This window comes from Bos grunniens, chromosome 2 (assembly GCF_055505025.1).
Source record: "Bos grunniens cultivar Pamir isolate PY7600 chromosome 2, Bosgru_T2T1.0, whole genome shotgun sequence".
NCBI lineage: Eukaryota > Metazoa > Chordata > Mammalia > Artiodactyla > Bovidae > Bos > Bos grunniens.
In genome coordinates, this window is record NC_141166.1 from 94,568,985 (window position 1) to 94,586,480 (window position 17,496).

The window sequence follows — 17,496 nt, forward strand, 5'->3', positions numbered from 1 at the left end:
ACAGGCTTTTCAAAAAATATTACCTTCACTAATAACTTAGAAAAAGTAAAATTAATTTTAGTTAAGAGTCTGATTATTTAAGAATACAAATATTTTGTAATTATTTCTTTGGATTTTTGTTTTGTGTAAGCAATATCACAGAAGTGTTACAGATTTTTTTTTTTCTGTATTATCTATCATGTCATTATTTCCATTTCGAGTAATGCTTCCAATTCCTGACTTAGATTGCTTTAACTAGTAGGAAATAAGTGAAAATAACTTGATTCTGAAAGGAAGTTTATAAATCATCTAAATTATTCTTTGATGAAAAGTGTTCAGAATTAGACTTCTGAAGCTCTCTGAAAGTCCTATTTCATATACTGAGAAAAAAACACGCGTGCTCTTATATTATTATTTTAGAGTTGAAAAGAAGCATAAGATCATAGAGTCCTAGCCTCTGTGAGCTCAAATTCCTTGTTTGATGAACTGGGATAATCTGGTGTATGATTCAAAATAAAATTTCCAAAAAATGGAGAGACAATAATGGCCACATTGATATATGTATGTTGTTTTGCAGTATAACTACTTTTTTCAAGAAGGTGGCATAGTGTAGTGTTTTAAGAATTTTGACTCTGGATTCAGACCACCTGGATTTAAATTCTGGGTTTATCACTTATTCAGTGTTTCAGCTGTGTAACTTTGAATAAATTACTTAATGTATCTTTAAAATGGGTAAAAATTCAGTTCAGTTCAGTTTAGTTCAGTCGCTTAGTCGTGTCCGACTCTGTGACCCCATGAATCGCAGCACGCCAGGCCTCTCTGTCCATCACCAGCTCCTGGAGTTCACTCAAACTCATGTGCATAGAGTCAGTGATGCCATCCAGCTGTCTCATCCTCTGTCGTCCCCTTCTCCTTCTCCCCTCAATCTCTCCCAGCATCAGGGTCTTTTCCAATGAGTCAACTCTTCGCATGAAGTGGCCAAAGTATTGGAGTTTCAGCTTTAGCATCAGTCCTTCCAATGAACACCCAGGGCTGATCTCCTTTAGGATAGACTGGTTGGATCTCCTTGCAGTCCAAGGGACTCTCAAGAGTCTTCTCCAACACCACAGTTCAAAAGCATCAATTCTTTGGCACTCAGCTTTCTTCACAGTCCAACTCTCACATCCGTACATGACCACTGGAAAAACCATAGCCTTGACTAGACAGACCTTTGTTGGCAAAGTAATGTCTCTGCTTTTGAATATGCTATCTAGGTTGGTCATAACTTTCCTTCCAAGGAGTAAGCATCTGTTAATTTCATTAGTGCAGTCACCATCTGCAGTGATTTTGGAGCCCCCAAAAATAAAGTCTGACACTGTTTCCACTGTTTCCCCATCTATTTCCACTGTTTCCCCATCTAGTTCCCATGAAGTGATGGGATCAGATGCCATAATCTTAGTTTTCTGAATGTTGAGCTTTAAGCCAACTTTTTCACACTCCTCTTTCACTTTCATCAAGAGGCTTTTTAGTTCCTCTTCACTTTCTGCCATAAAAGTGGTGTCATCTGCATATCTGAGGTTATTGATATTTCTCCTGGCAATCTTGATTCCAGCTTGTGCTTCCTCCAGCCCAGTGTTTCTCATGATATACTTTGCATATAAGTTAAATAAGCAGGGTGACAATATACAGCCTTGACGTACTCTGTTTCCTATTTGGAACCAGTCTGTTGTTCCATGTCCAGTTCTAACTGTTGCTTCCTGACCTGCATACAGGTTTCTCGAGAGGCAGGTCAGGTGGTCTGGTATGCCCATCTCTTTCAGAATTTTCCACAGTTTATTGTTATCCACATAGTCAAAGGCTTTGGCATAGTCAATAAAGCAGAAATAGATGTTTTTCTGGAACTCTCTTGCTTTTTTGATGATCCAGCGGATGTTGGTAATTTGATCTCTGGTAAAAATTAGGAACTACCTAATTTATGGTGAGTTTATACATGTAAACTTTAGCACAGTTCTTACTGCATAGTTAATGATCAATAAATGTACATGGTTATTATATTGGGACTGATTCATTTGGATATTTCAAGTATGTATGTTAATAAGTGTCTTAACTTCATGATTATGTCATATAAAATACACAACAAAGTTTCTCAGTGAATACTGTCAGTTGACGTGCTCAGAAGGAAACTAAACTTTAGCCTTCTTCATACACAAATTAAGATGCTTTTAGTAGCTACTTTTCCTCCTTTGAACTTTTAGTGAAGAAGCAAACTATTTAGTCAAACAGAATGTATGGCCTATTCTGTGATGGTTGCAAATCTAGGCCCAAAGCATGTTTGTGCGCTCTTTGAATATGAGAGGTGGGGAGTTTTGTGTTTATTGAATCTTAAATGCTTGTTTTGAAGGAGCCCAGGCAAACTTATAGATACAGATAAAGAAAATTGTTAAAACAATTGTCAAATAATTGGGAAAATTTTCATCCAATGTTTTTTTAAAAAATTCATGGAAATTGAAGAGCTATGGGCAAGAAAAAAAATCCATATTAAGTATCAATTCTAACCCTTGTACCTTACATTCAATATCTCAGTTAATCTAAGCAATGATATAATGAGGTAGGTATGTTATTACCTCTATTCTTCATACAAGGGAAATGCAGCACAGAAAGTTTAATCTATCATTCATGGGAGCAAAGCTTGAGGTTGATCTAATTTTGTAATATAAATTTATTTATTTATTCATATTGGCTGTGTTGGGTCAACAAAAAGCAAGGGCTTTTCTCTGGTTGCGGTAGCAAGGGCTACTCTTTAGTTGCAGTGCACAGGCTTCTCTCTGCAGTGGCTTCTCTTGCTGCAGAGTGGGGACTCTAAGACGCACAGACTTCAGTAGTTGTGACCCACAGGCTCAGTAGTTGTAGCTCCCGGGCTCTAGAGCACAGGGTCAGTAGTTGTGGCCCTGTGACATGTAGGATCTTCCCAGACCAGATATTGAACGCATGTCTCTTGCATTGACAGGTGGCTTCTTTACCACTGATCCACCAGGGTAGCCCTGATCTAGTTTGTTTTATTGAAGCATAATTGGCATAAACATTGTATCTGTTTCAGGTGTACAATATGATTCAAATATTTGTATATATTGCAAAATGATCACCACAGTAAGTTTAGTTAACTTCTATCACTATATATCCTTATAAATTTTTTTTCCTGTGATAAGGACTTTTAAGATTTATTCTCTTAGCAAGTTTCAAATATGCTATAATTTTGTTAATTACAGTAACCATGCTGTACATCACATTCCCATGACTTTTTTATTTTAGAGCTGGATGTTTATACTTTTGATCCTTATCACCTGTTTCTCCCACCCCTCATCTTCTCTTCTGGCAATCACCAATCTGTTCTCAGTATCTATGAACTTGGGTTGTTTGTTTTTAAATCACACATGTAAATGAGATGTTATGGTATTTATCTTTCTCTGCCTGACTTAATTCACTTAGCATAATACCCTCAAGGTCTGTTCATGCTATTGCATATATTTCATTCTTTTTCATGGCCAAATAGTATTCCACATATATGGCATGTATATATACATATACACATAAGCATCACATATACACCACATCTTCTCTATCCATTCACTCATTAGTGGATACTTGTGTTGTTTTCATATCTTGACCGTTGTAAATAAAGCTGCAGTGATTGTGGGCCTGCATATATCTTTTTAAGTTAGCAGTTTTATTGATAAATACCCTGAAATGGAATTGCTGGAGCGTGTGGTATTACTATTTGTAATTTTTTGATAATCTTCCATACTATTTTCCACAGTGGCTGCACGAATCTACATTTTCACCAACAGTGTACATGGGTTTCCTTTTTTCCAAATTCTTGCCAGCATTTATTATTTCTTGTCTTTTTGATAGTAGCCATTCTAATATGTGTGAGATGATACCTCATTGTTGTTTTGACTAGTATTTTCCTGATGATTAGTGATGTTGAGCATCCATTCATGTGTTTCTTTACCATCTCTATGTCTTCTTTGAAAAAATGTCTATTTGAATCTTCTGTTTTTTTTTTTAAGAGGTTGATTTAATGCTATAGCATTTTTTCTTTATCCTCTTAATCCAATATTAAGCACTAAAATTCAGTGACTGGTCTTTCTTTATTTGCATAAAAACCTTACTCTTCAACCTCAGATCATAGATATTAATTCTTTAATAAATAAGTAGTTTATGATTGAATTTCAACCAAACAAATAACAATTGCCTTATACTAAATGTTGGTAGGACCACTCAGCAACCCAAAGCTGCTTTGAAAAAATGCTGTTTGAGTAAAGAAATCCTGGGGGGAAAAAAAGTTTCTTCCCTAAGGCTATAGACCTATTTTATGCTTCTGTTAATCTTACTTCTTAGAATTTGAAGTTACTGGCCACACCCTTTTCTTGCAGTTCTTCAGCCACTTCATACAATACAGAGAGGTTCAAATTGGAGAGTCCATCTTGACTTAATCTTCCTCGCTATTCATCATTTTCAGGTGTGTCTGAGCTCAGGCACATCCTTTACAGCACACCAGCCACACTGATTCCCTTTCACTCATTAGTGATCTTCATCTTTTGCCATTTTAGTCACCTACCAATCCCAGTGCCTTTACACATCACCTCTTGAAATGAACCATTAGCAGTATTTTACCTGAGGGATATTCTCAAGCTTCTTAGTATACAAAATATTTGTACTCTAAAAATGATTGAGTCAGGTCTTTGGTTGTTCTCATACTCATCTTGGTTTTGAGCAAAGGATTTAGAGAATATGTCTACTTTTGTTTTCCAGAATTGGTCTCTGAAAGACAAAGCTAGTGTTCAAATTTAGTATTTTTATTTCATTTAATTCAATAAATACTTGTCACATGCTACTATAATATGAGAGGCACTGTGTTGGTTACAAGAGTAGGTGCTTGTTGAGTATCAGTTTAGTCATTCAGTCGTATCTGACTCTTTGTGACCCCATGGACTGCAGCAGGCAGGCTTCCCTGTCCATCACCAACTCCTGGAGCTTGCTTAAACTCATGCCCATCAAGTTGATGATGCCATCCAACAATCTCATCCTTTAGTCGTCCCCTTCTCCTCCTGCCTTCAATCTTTCCCATCATCAGAGTCTTTTCAAATGAGTCAGTTCTTCACATCAGGTGGCCAAAGTATTGGAGTTTTAGTATCAGTCCTTCCAATGAATATTCAGGACTGATTTCCTTTTAGATTGAGTGGTTTGATCTCCTTGCAGTCCAAGGGACTCTCAAGAGTCTTCTCCAACTCGACAGTTCAAAAGCATCAATTCTTTAGTGCTCAGTTTTCTTTATGGCCCAACTCTCACATCCATACATGACTAATGGAAAAACCATAGCTTTGAGTAGACAGACCTTTGTTGGCAAAGTAATGTCTCTGCTTTTTAATATGCTATCTAGGTTGGTCATAGCTTTTCTTCCAAGGAGCAAGCGTCTTTTAATTTCATGGCTTCAGGAGGAGACAAAAAATGACTTTCAAGAAAATTCTGTTTGTAATTTGAGGAAATAAGATATACCCAGGCATAAAGAAAACAAAGGATGTGGTATTAAGATATGATATCATCAAAGTAGTCTAAATTAGTCAAATTAATAAAGTCATTTCAAATAATTTAAGGAATAATCAGAAAGGTTATATAAACATTAAGGAGATTTAAGAAAGGAGATACAATTCTAAACTGCACTGGTTCAAGATTTCACCCTGGAGATTGTTATAAATATTTATGCAGGTGGACAATACTAACAGAGAAGTCAAGGCAGTAGTATATCCAGGATTGGGTGTGAAAAGGCATGCTTCACATTCATTGAATGGCTAATTAACTAGTTTGACAACAGAATAATTTTTTTGTCTTGAACTGAAAACAGATAACACTAGAAAAAGAGGCTGAAGCACATTGGTAGGAAATACTGATCATTGGAATTAGAAAGTTGAGTCTAATTAGTAGACAATTGACAAAACAAAGAGAATATTTCGTAAGGCCAATCATGTGAATAAAAGTTTCTTATTTGAATATTAATCTGGTGTTCTCTTCACAATGGATTCCAGTTGTAGTCGGAAGAACAATTTGCAAAAATATGTAGCACCATAAGAAGAACGAGATGAGGGTGATACCAAGGTTGTTGCAGTGGGAATGGAGAGAAAAGAATAGATGTGGGTGAGGTTTTAAAGGACATAGGGTCAGGGAGTAATAATAGTAGTTAACACTTGTATAGCGTTTGCTGTGGGGAAGCCTGGTGGGCTGCCATCTATGGGGTCGGACACGACTGAAGCGACTTAGCAGCAGCAGCAGCAGCAGCAGTCTCTATTTTGGGCTTCCCCAATGACTCAGTGGTAAAATGCAGGAGACGTGGTTTAATCCTTGAGTCGGGACCATCCCCTGGAGAAGGAAATGTCAACCCAATCCAATATTCTTGCCTGGGAAACCCCATGGACAGTGGAGCCTAGTGAGCTACAGTCCATAGAGTTGAAAAAAATCAGCCATGACTACAGCAACTGAGCATGTACGTAGGCAGGCTCTGTTTTGAATGACTTGTATTTATTATTTAACTTAAACTTCAAACAACCGTGAATGAGAGACACTAATGTCTTCCCCATTTGCACAATAGAAACTAAGGCAGAATCTAAGTAAATTGTCCCAGGTCAGATAATTAGAAAATAGCAAGGCTGGCACTTAAGCCTACCGAGTTAAACATCAGAGGATCTGCAGTTAACCACTGTACATCATTTCTCTAAAAAATAACAGAGATTTCCAGATTGAATTGGAAAGTGACATTACCAACAGTCAAAGAAACAGATTTTTTTTTTTTAAGAGTTTACCTTTTGTTTAGTTAAGTCTTTGGTAGGGAGAAAAATATTCTGACCTTTGGGGAAGAATTTCCCTATGGAGAGTGATGAATCTTATGTACATTTTCACTTCTATGCTGGGCAACAAGAACAGTGTAATTTATGATATTGTTCAATTATAAATTAGAATAGTAAATATGTCATCTTAATGTGATTTGTCTTCCTTCCTTAACAGAGCTTGAAATGAAACAAGGATGAAGTGCTGAATTAAAGATTTAGTATCTTGAGCCCATCAGATCAGTATTTCAGACTTAGTTTACCAATCATGCTAAACAATAGTTTTGACAAGAGAAAAAACTAACACCCAGCATAGGGAGTATCTCTCTTTTTCTATATTGGAGAAGTGGCATAATGCACTACTTAAGAGCCTATGGACTCCAGAACCATACTAGTGCACAGGTTCAGATCTTAAAATGAGGCCTTGAACTGTGTGACTTGTGTAAACTACATAAGCTCTCTCTGCCTCAGTCTTTGCACCCCTGAAATGTGACACTAATGCCTTTGGAATATGTAAAGATTAACTAAGATAAGGTACTTACAGTGGCTCCTACCAAAGTAAATTCTCAGTAGACATTAGTTATATTCATTGAACTTTATCTCATATACAGTTGACCCTTGAACATCATGAAAGGGAAGTTAGATGTGTCCATTCCCATGGAGTTGCAAATCTGCCTTAAAAATAAAGGACTTGATAAATGATTCAACCAAAGGCAGGAACTTCAAACAGTTTGTATTAACAATCAGGACTCAAATACTGGTTCTTTTAATTTTATGTACTATGATTTCTGATGGAATACAAACTGTTTTCCATACTTAGTTAATTTAAAAATCTATGAAATGAAAATACAAGTACTATATTTATTTTAAAAAGTCTATGTAATTTATATATAGTTCAAACCTATGTTGATCAAAGGCTCAATTGTATATTTTCAATTTATAAACTTTAATTACAGAATTATTGCTACTTTAAAATTTTTTTGCTGTGAATTTTTATATATTAAGCATAGAAAACAATAGCTTTTATAAGCAAAGACCCATGCTTCCATCATACAGATCAAGAGATAAGACATTTTCTGCATTCCAGAAACTGCTTTTTCTGCTCCTGAACATTAACCTGTTTTCCATCAATTGCCTGACAAATAACAGTTTTGTAATTTTTGCAGTAATTATTTCCTTGCTTTGCATGATAGTTTTAACCTTTCATTGTTGTTATTGTTGTTCAGTCACTAAGTCACGTCCACCTCTTTTGCAACTCCACGGATTATAACCTGCCAGACTCCTTTGTCTATGGGATTCTCCAGGCAAGACTACTGGAGGGAGTTGCCATTTCCTTCTCCAAGTGATCTTCCCAACCCAGGCATCAAATCTGTTTCTTTCATTGGCAGGTGGATTCTTTACCACTGAGCCAGTGAAGCCAACCTTTCATTATGGTCCCTAAATATAGAATTTTAATTTAGCATGATTTATGTACCTACATACAATATGTAGTCCTTTGTGTTTGGTTTCCTTTCCTGAACATGTATTTCTAAGTTTTATTAATATCTTTTGTGGTTCATCAGTTCTCATTGCTACATGGTATTCCATTGTATAAAAATATTCAGAATATAAAAATATTCAGAATGTGCTGTTGATGCACATTTGAGCTGTTTCTAGGTTTGGGAAGTTATGAATAATGCTGCTGCAAACATTCTTTTAAATGTTTATTGCTGCATATTTACATGCATTTATATTGGATATATATTCTCCAGTGAAATTGCTATTATATTTTATGCAAATTTTTTAAAATTTAAATTTATTTATTTTAATTGGAGGCTAATTACTTTACAATATTGTATTGGTTTTGCCATACATCAACATGAATCCGCCACGGGTGTGTACACGTGTTCCCCATCCTGAACCCCCCTCCCACCTCCCTCCCCTAATTTTTAATTTTAGTAGATATTGCTAGTTTTCCCAAGTAGTTATACTAGCTATACTCCAGTCAGTAGTATATGAGAATTCTGTTTCATCCTTACAAATACTTGATTTAATCAGTCCTTTTAATTTTAGCCATTCTGATGAAAGTATAGTTTATATTTCCTTCTTGAAAAAGGCAGTCATGTTATATGATTTAATTGCCATATGGTTATAATTGCCTATAAATTGTCTGTCCAGATGCTTTTGCTTATTTTTCTACTGGTTTCATTTTTTAAAAAATAGTTATTATGCAGAAATTAGTTATATTTGAATTAAGAACACTGTATAAATTAAATAACTTTTCCTTCTCTGTGACTTGCTTTTTCAATTTCTTAATGGAGTTTTTGATGAGGAAAAGTTTTAAATTTTAATATTGATTATATTTTTACCTCTTTACATTTATATTTTTCCAGTTCAGTTGATTTTCATGAATGGTTTAAGGTAGAAGTGAAATCCTGTTTTCCTTCCAAACAGATATCTAGTTGTTACAGAATCATACTGAAAATTCTCTCCTTTGCCTACTACTCTTCATTGCCAATATCATAGATTAAATATCCACATATCTGTGTTTTAGGGAAATTATTCTTTTTAATTGCTCTATTAGTCTCATCCTACTACTTATGACAGCATTTTAACTATGGCTACTTTTTAATTATTCCTGTTATCTATAAAACACATTCCCTGGCTGATTTACTTGGCCTAAAACCCTAAAGGTTCATTGATGTTGTTGAAATATATGTGGAATATAAGAAAAATGAATACATGAACAAACCAAATCAAAACCAAACACATAGATATAGAGAATGGAGTAGTGGCTACCAGAGGGGAAGGGAGGCCTTAGGGGAAGGGGACGTGTGTAAAGGGGCTCAGGAGTGTGGTCGCTTGTGGGACTAGACTTTTTAGGTGGTGAGCACACTTGTGTGTACAGTGTGTACAGAAGTCAAAATACAATATTGTACACACGAAACACAATTTTACATATCAATTAAAAATATCATCCCATCATATTTTTATTCAAGGAATCTTGACTTTGCCATATTTCATATGAATTTTAGAATTATTATGTAAAATACGACCAAAAAGTTAGGGTTTTGGTTGGGATTGTATTCAGTCTATTATTAAATGAATTCCTGAAGATTCAGCATGATTACAATATGACTTGACTCCTTTAATCTATGAATATATATATATACTGCTGCTAAGTTGCTGCTAAGTCGCTTCAATCATGTCCGACTCTGTGCGACCCCACAGACGGCAGCCCACCAGGCTCCCCTGTCGCTGGGATTCTCCAGGCAAGAACACTGGAGTGGGTTGCCATTTCCTTCTCCAATGCATGAAAGGGAAAAGTGAAAGTGAAGTCATGTCTGACTCTTCGCGACCCCATGGACTGCAGCCTACCAGGCTCCTCTGTCCATGGGAGTTTCCAGGCAAGAATACTGGAGTGGGGTGCCATTGCCCTCTCCGATATAGAGTACATCCTTTATTTATTTAGATCTTTTTGGTTTTCCTTGATCATATTTTCTGGCTTTCTGCATAGAAGTCTTACTCATTGTGGTTAATTTGTTCCTAGAAGTTTTATACAGCTTAATATTATTATGTATTACATATTTTTTGAAACTTAATTTTCTTTCTGCTTTTTATATAAAGAAATGTAATTTTTGTACTGACCTTGCATACAACAAATAGTAAACTCAGTTATTAATTCCAATATTTTTTTAACAGATTCTTTTGGATTTTCTACATAAAGAATTACACCGTGGTCAAAGATAACAGTATTTAATAGTTGTCAAGTTTTATACTTTTTTCACATCTTATTGAATTGAATAGAATGTTTAGAACAATGCTGAATGAGAATGGAAAGAAAAAATTGTTGTTATTCTCAAATCAAAGGGAAAACTTTCACCATTTTACTATTAAGAATGATCCTTATTATAGTGTCTTTTGTAAATATCATACAGCAGGTTAAGAAATTTATTTTAATTCTGATTTTGCTGGGATTATAAACAACAACTGAGTTTTTCATTTCATCAGATGCTTCCTCTGTATCTGCTGAGATTATCAAATGATTTTTCTTGTTTTGTTTGTTCATCTAACTGCTTACAATGAAGGATTTTTTTTAAGACTTCCAATTCCAGCAGTAGTACTGTTGCTTCCTTGTGCTTCGTGTGGGCCTAGAGGGCCAGAGAATTTTTCTCAGCATTTGTTCTCTGCCCTCCTAACTCTTGCAAAGCAGTTGTTTTCATCCAATCACTCAGTAATGTCCGACTCTTTGCAACCCCATGGACTGCAGCACGCCAGGCTTCCCTGTCCTTTACCATCTCCCAAAGCTTAAGCCTCTTGATGAAAGTGAAAGTGGAGAGTGAAAAAGTTGGCTTAAAGCTCAACATTCAGAAAACAAAGATCATGGCATCTGGTCCCATCATTTCATGGCAAATAGATGGGGAAACAGTGTCAGACTTTATTTTTGGGGGCTCCAAAATCACTGCAGATGGTAACTGCAGCCATGAAATTAAAAGATGCTTACTCCTTGGAAGGAAAATTATGACCAACCTAGACAGCATATTGAAAAGCAGACACATTCTTTGCCAACAAAGGTTCGTCTAGTTAAGGCTATGGTTTTTCCAGTGGTCATGTATAGCTGTGAGAGTTGGACTGTGAAGAAAGCTGAACGCAGCTGAGCGCCGAAGAATTGATGCTTTTGAACTGTGGTATTGGAGAAGACTCTTGAGAGTTCCTTGGACTGCAAGGAGATCCAACCAGTCCATTCTGAAGGAAATCAACCCTGGGATTTCTTTGGAAGGAATGATGCTAAGGCTGAAACTCCAGTATTTTGGCCACCTCATGTGAAGAGTTGACTCATTGGAAAAGACTCTGATGCTGGGAGGGATTGGGGGCAGGAGGAGAAGGGGACGACAGAGAATGAGATGGCTGGATGGCATCATTGACTCGATGGACGTGAGTCTGAGTGAACTCCGGGAGTTGGTGATGGACAGGGAGGCCTGGTGTGCTGCAATTCATGGAGTCGCAAAGAATCGGACATGACTGAGTGACTGAACTGAACTGACTAAACTGAAAAGCTTGCTCAAACTCGTGTCCATTGAGTCGGTGATGCCATCCAACCATCTTGTCCTCTGTCGTCCGCTTCTCCTGCTTTCTATCTTTCCTAGCATCAGGGTCTTTTCCAACAAGTCGGCTATTCTCATCACGTGGTCAAAGCCTCAGCTTTAGCATCAGTCCTTCCAGTGAATATTCAGGATTGACTTTCTTTAAGATTCACTGGTTTGATCTCCTTGCAGTCCAAGGGACTCTCAAGAGTCTTTCTCCAAAACCACAGTTCAAAAAAGCATCATTGTCCAGCTCTCACAGTCATACATGACTACCGGAAAAACCATAGCTTTGACTATACAGCCCTTTGTCGGCAAAGTGATGTTTCTGATTTTTAATACACTGTTTAGGTAGGAAGCCTCTTGTCCCATCTTGTCCCTCCCCCAGGGGTAGACTGCTGGCTTGTTACTTGGTGCCATACTCCTGGTGGGGATGGGAAGGTTCAAGGATACTTTATTCCAGTGTTAAGGTTACAGTGTTCTGTGCATCTGGGCCTTAGCCATGTAGCTTTTTCAGTATCCCTCCCCATTCCTCTCATGATGTTCAAACTCTTACTTGACTCTGGAGTTCTTTGGTGGGGACACGTGTCCTGCTTTTTCCCTAGTGGGAGCAGATCTCTGCTTTGTGTCAGTGTGAGATTCTGGGCCCGAGAGAGTGACCATCCCTCCCCGTGGCCCCTAGGACTTTTGCTCCTACCTCTCTCCCAGATACCATGCATCTTTTCCAGGGCCCTCAGAAGTACGAGGGTTTTCTGTCTTAAAAGGTGTTGTGTTAGACAACAGAGTGGGGAAGCAGAACTGGTTTTGTGCCTTTGTGATACCAACGTGCTCTCTCTGGCTTCCTGCCCTCACCTTAATCTTTCTGATGAGCTGCCAGGAAATGCCTTAAAAAGGAAAAAGAGCTTCTGAATGAGTGTATATCCCTTTGTGTCTGGGGGATCCCTGGGTGTCTGTACTGTTCTGTCAGCCCCTTCTAGCTGACAGAAGAATTTGTTACCATTTTAGCTGTTTTCTTCTTACCCACTTCTAAAATGAGCACATGTCCCTCTCATGAACTGTCAGAAGTGAAATGGTCCCTATGTCCTATCTCTCCTCAGAATGGCTGTTACCATTTGAGATTTAGTTAATTTCTTTGCCTTGTGACCCCAGGTCTCTGATAAGCTCAGGAAAAGTTATTATTTTATAGCTTATCTGACCTTTTCTCATTGTTAGGATAAGTGTGATATTCTCTTCTGGCCTTTGACCTAAGTGGTAGCAAAACTGCAAATTTTAAAAAATACACACACACACACACACACACACATATATTTGTCCCAGCTTTTTAAGTTTCCCAAAGAAAGATCAGTTGATTTTTTTTTCTCACTCTCTTCATGCATTACCTAGTCTGTACTTGTCAGAGCTAGAACACTTGAGTCAGTATTATTTTTAGTAGTCTTTACAAACAAAATTAATTGTTGCTCTAACATTTTTGTGAGCAATTGAGGCTCAATGGATTTTATATAACATAATTTCATTGCTTTCAACAAGGTACAGTTCAAGTTTTCTTCTGCATAAAGAAGTCTGGTAACTGGCATATGGGGCTGGAATTGTACTTTGATCATCAGGGAATTGTTTCTTTAGTTCTGTTCCAACACTTTAGCAGTATGACTTCATCCTCAAGGATTTTCCAACAGCTAAGCTGATGCCTGGAGCCCAGCCATCTTATTTGTGTTCTGTGCAGCAATAGCGAACAAACAAAATGCAATGGCAGAGGTCATGCTACCAGCAGGTTTGTTGTTGCTGTTCAGTCGCTAAGTTATGTTTGACTCTTTGTGACCCCATGGACTGCAGCATACCAAGCTTCCCTGTCTTCCACTATCTCCTGGAGTTTGCTCAAATTCATGTCCATTGAGTTGGTGATGCTATCTATCCATCTTATTCTCTGTTGCCCTCTTCTCCTTTTGCCTTCAGGTTTTCTCAGCATTAGGGTCTTTTTAAATGACTTGGCTCTTTGCATCAGGTGGCCAAAGGATTGGAGCTTCAGCTTCAGCAACAGTCCTTCCAGTGAATATTCAGGGTTGATTTCCTTTAGGATTGACTGGTTTGACCGGTTTGACCTCCTTGCAGTCCAAGGGACTCTCAAGTCTTCTCCAACACCACAATTTGAAAGCATTGATTCAGTGCTCAGCCTTCTTTATGGTCCAGCTCTCACATCCATACATGACTACTGGAAAAACATAGCTTTGACTCTACAGACCTTTGTCAGCAAAGTAATGTCTCTGGTTTTTAATATGTTGTCTAGGTTTGTTATAGCTTTCCTTCCACAAAGCAAGCGTCTTTTAATTTCATGGCTGCAGTCACCATCTGCAGTAATTTTGGAGCCCAAGACTATAAAATCTGTCACTGTTTCTGCTTTTTCCCCATCTATTTGCCATGAAGTGATGGGACCACGTGCCATGATCTTAGTTTTTTGAATGTTGAGTTTCAATCCAGCTTTTTCACTGTCCTCAAGAGTTGCTTTAATTTTCTTCGCTTTCTACCATTAGAGTGGTATCATCTGCATATCTGAAGCTGTTGATATTTTTCCCGGCAATCTTGATTCCAGCTTGTGCTTCATCTAGCCTGACATTTTGCATGATGTACTCTGCATATAAGTTAAATAAGCAGGGTGACAATATACAGCCTTGACGTACTTCTTTCCAAATTTTGTCCAGTCATTTGTTCCATGTCCAGTTCTGTTACTTCTTGACCTGCATAAACTAGCTGGTTTAACCCCCCTCAAAAATGTTCTTCAGAAACTACCCAATATTTTCTTCCTGAGTACCATTTGTTTGTTTGTTGCAAACGAAGCTGTTATGCATAGTGTTTCTGTTGCACACATAAATCCTCGGAATGTGTCACTAGTAGGGAAGGGGAAGGTTAGTATTGGGTAGGCTCTTAGCTGACTCAATAGAAAAGACCCTAATGGGAAAGACTGAAGGCAGGAGAAGGGGACAACAGAGGATGAGATAGTTGGATAGCATCACTGACTTAATGGACATGAGTTTGAGCAAGCTCCAGGAGATGGTGAAGGACAAGGAAGCCTGGAGCACTGCAGTCCATGGGGTCACAAAGAGTTGGACACAGCTGAGCAACAATAGGCTCTTAGCAGTCTCAGTCACAATTAGAGGATGGGGACTACATTTAAGTAATCAGATTTCTAAGGCAGGATGGTGTGGGTTAAAATACACAGGATCTATCATGAAACAGAGCTGGGGTTTGATCTCAGCTGTGCAAATTACTAGCTATGTGACCTTGAGCAAGGTCCTTATCCTAACTGGTCCTACTTTCTCAGCAGTAAAAGGACATGATATTAATAGTGACTTCTTGAAATATTTTTTGTGAAAGATGTATGCAAAGGGTCTATTACATAGGAGAAGATTAATAAATGATATGTTTTATTTCACCCACCTATATTAATATAAATTCAGTTATTTAAGGGAGGGCAGGGTCTATTCATGCCTAGTACTGATCGAGAGGGTAGAAAGGCAGTTTGTGTTATTTCTCCTGTGTAAAGCTTTTTCTCTTAGAGGGGATGGACAGTCTCAATTTCTATCCTTAAATAGATCAGTTTTATCCTTTGAACTATACTGAAATATTGCTCAAAATTTAGGCTTAGGATAACACTTTATATAATATCAAAGCAAGAAACAGATAAAAGGAGTTCTAGTTTGAATTTTACCACTGGAAGTTATGAAACTTGGGAAAGTCATCAGAACCTACTGGATCTCAGTGTTGTCAGCTGATAAATAGGTGGTCCAACCTTAACCACCTATTGTGTCTTAAACCACCACAATTCTATGCAGTTTTATTTGCCCTAGACAAATAGTTCTTCTTGTCAAAAAAAATATCCCAAAGTCTAGCAAATATGTGATAAATGTTTATTTATTTTAAACAAAGTTGAATTTTTATAGGAACTGCCTTTGTGTAGAGGCTTTGCCAAGTCCTGAAATGAAACAATAGGATTCATTAAACCACATGGTGTTGTGTGTTAGAAAACTGGCTTCACATTCTGGTTGGGAAGATTTCTGGCTTAGACGAGTGTGTCATTTGGGGCAAGTCACTTAAACTCTCTGAGCCTTAGATTGGACAATATATTTTAAAGCCATGATGAGCAGCAAATGAAATAAGAAAATATAAAAGTACTTTTAAAAACTGTACAAGTTTAATGCTAAGCTCTTTAGAAGGCCCAGCAGATAAAGTATAGAAAGTATCCTCATTCTTTGGCATGGAGATTGTATGGTTTTATAAATAAAATACAGTAAAATAAAATACAATAAAATAAAGTAAATAAGTAAAATAAAATAAAGTACAATAAAGTACATCAAATAAAGTACAATAAAGTACATCAGATAAAGTACAATAAAATAAAATATATTTTATAAATAAAATGCAGTAAAAATAAAGCTACTAAAGACCATTGCTTTAAAGTTTGTGTTAGATTTCCCAGTCAATTTTTCTGTCCATGTTATGTTGTAGGAAGTGCTGGGTCTAGTGTAGCCCACAGAGGCCAGAACAGTGTATACTTCATGACTTTGTATATGAAGTCTGTCCTTGAGGTGAATTTCCAGATGTGATCTTTCTCTGCATCCAAAGCATTCTGCTTGCAATCGGTAAGGCTGGAACAAATAGCAAATCATCTGCAATGCGTGGCTATTAGGGCTGTCTGCTCTCCTCAATGTTCTCAGCTGAATTGACAGTTAAGCCTCCTTCTCTATAAAAAGCAAGTTATTAGTAAAAGCATGGTTGCCATATGACAAAATCGTCTCTATTGTTAAACTAATTAAATGTAACTACAATGCCTGGTCTTTAAGAAGATGTTATGTTCTTTAATGACAAGCTAGAGATCATTTTGGCTTTCAAACATACATCAAGGTTATATAGCCCCTATTTCTATATGTTTATTTACCTTGTCAGCACCTTTTAAAACTAGAAGCATGCCACGTTTATGTTAAATTGTGCCCTAATATAAGTATACAGATTGATGGATTTTTACATAGTTATGCATTGTGTTTTTACTACCCGGATCAAGATACAGAGCATTTCCAATCCCCAACAAGTTCCCCTTTATATCTTCTCCCCATCAATAACCTTTTGGTTTATCATATTCTTTAAAATTTTGGCTTTATGATAATGAGCATCTGAAAAGGTAGGAAGTTTTCTGAAGGGCAATCCAATCTCTTGAAAAATTTGGGAAATACTGATAATTGTTTCAAAAAAGAAAAGCCTCTGAACAATGATGAATAGTGCAATGAACTATATTAATAATATTGAAGGCAATCAACTATATACTCACTGGAAACAGAATTGCAATGTGGAAACCTCATGATATTCTACCCAAATCTCCCACCTGCTAACCAAAAAATAGAGCCACCACGCAGCCTGGTGAGTGTTCCATCAGTCATGTTGCCTGGCAACCTCAGCTAGTATGAGAGACACCCAATTGAGCAGCAGAGAGTCAAACTGGAAGGTATCTTGGAAACAGTAGGGTCCAGCTGAAAAAGAGGGAGAGAGGATGATAGAGAGAGAGAGGAATAAAAAAGGAGTAACTTGACCATTGATCCATGTTAGTCATGACC

General features: G+C 37.2%; 1 protein-coding gene across 27 annotated transcripts in view; it reads left to right on the forward strand.

The window, feature by feature from the left end:
* The window catches only part of GALNT13 (polypeptide N-acetylgalactosaminyltransferase 13), a 943,716-nt gene that overhangs the window by 315,426 nt on the left and 610,794 nt on the right, over positions 1 to 17,496 (forward strand). The window lies entirely within an intron of this gene.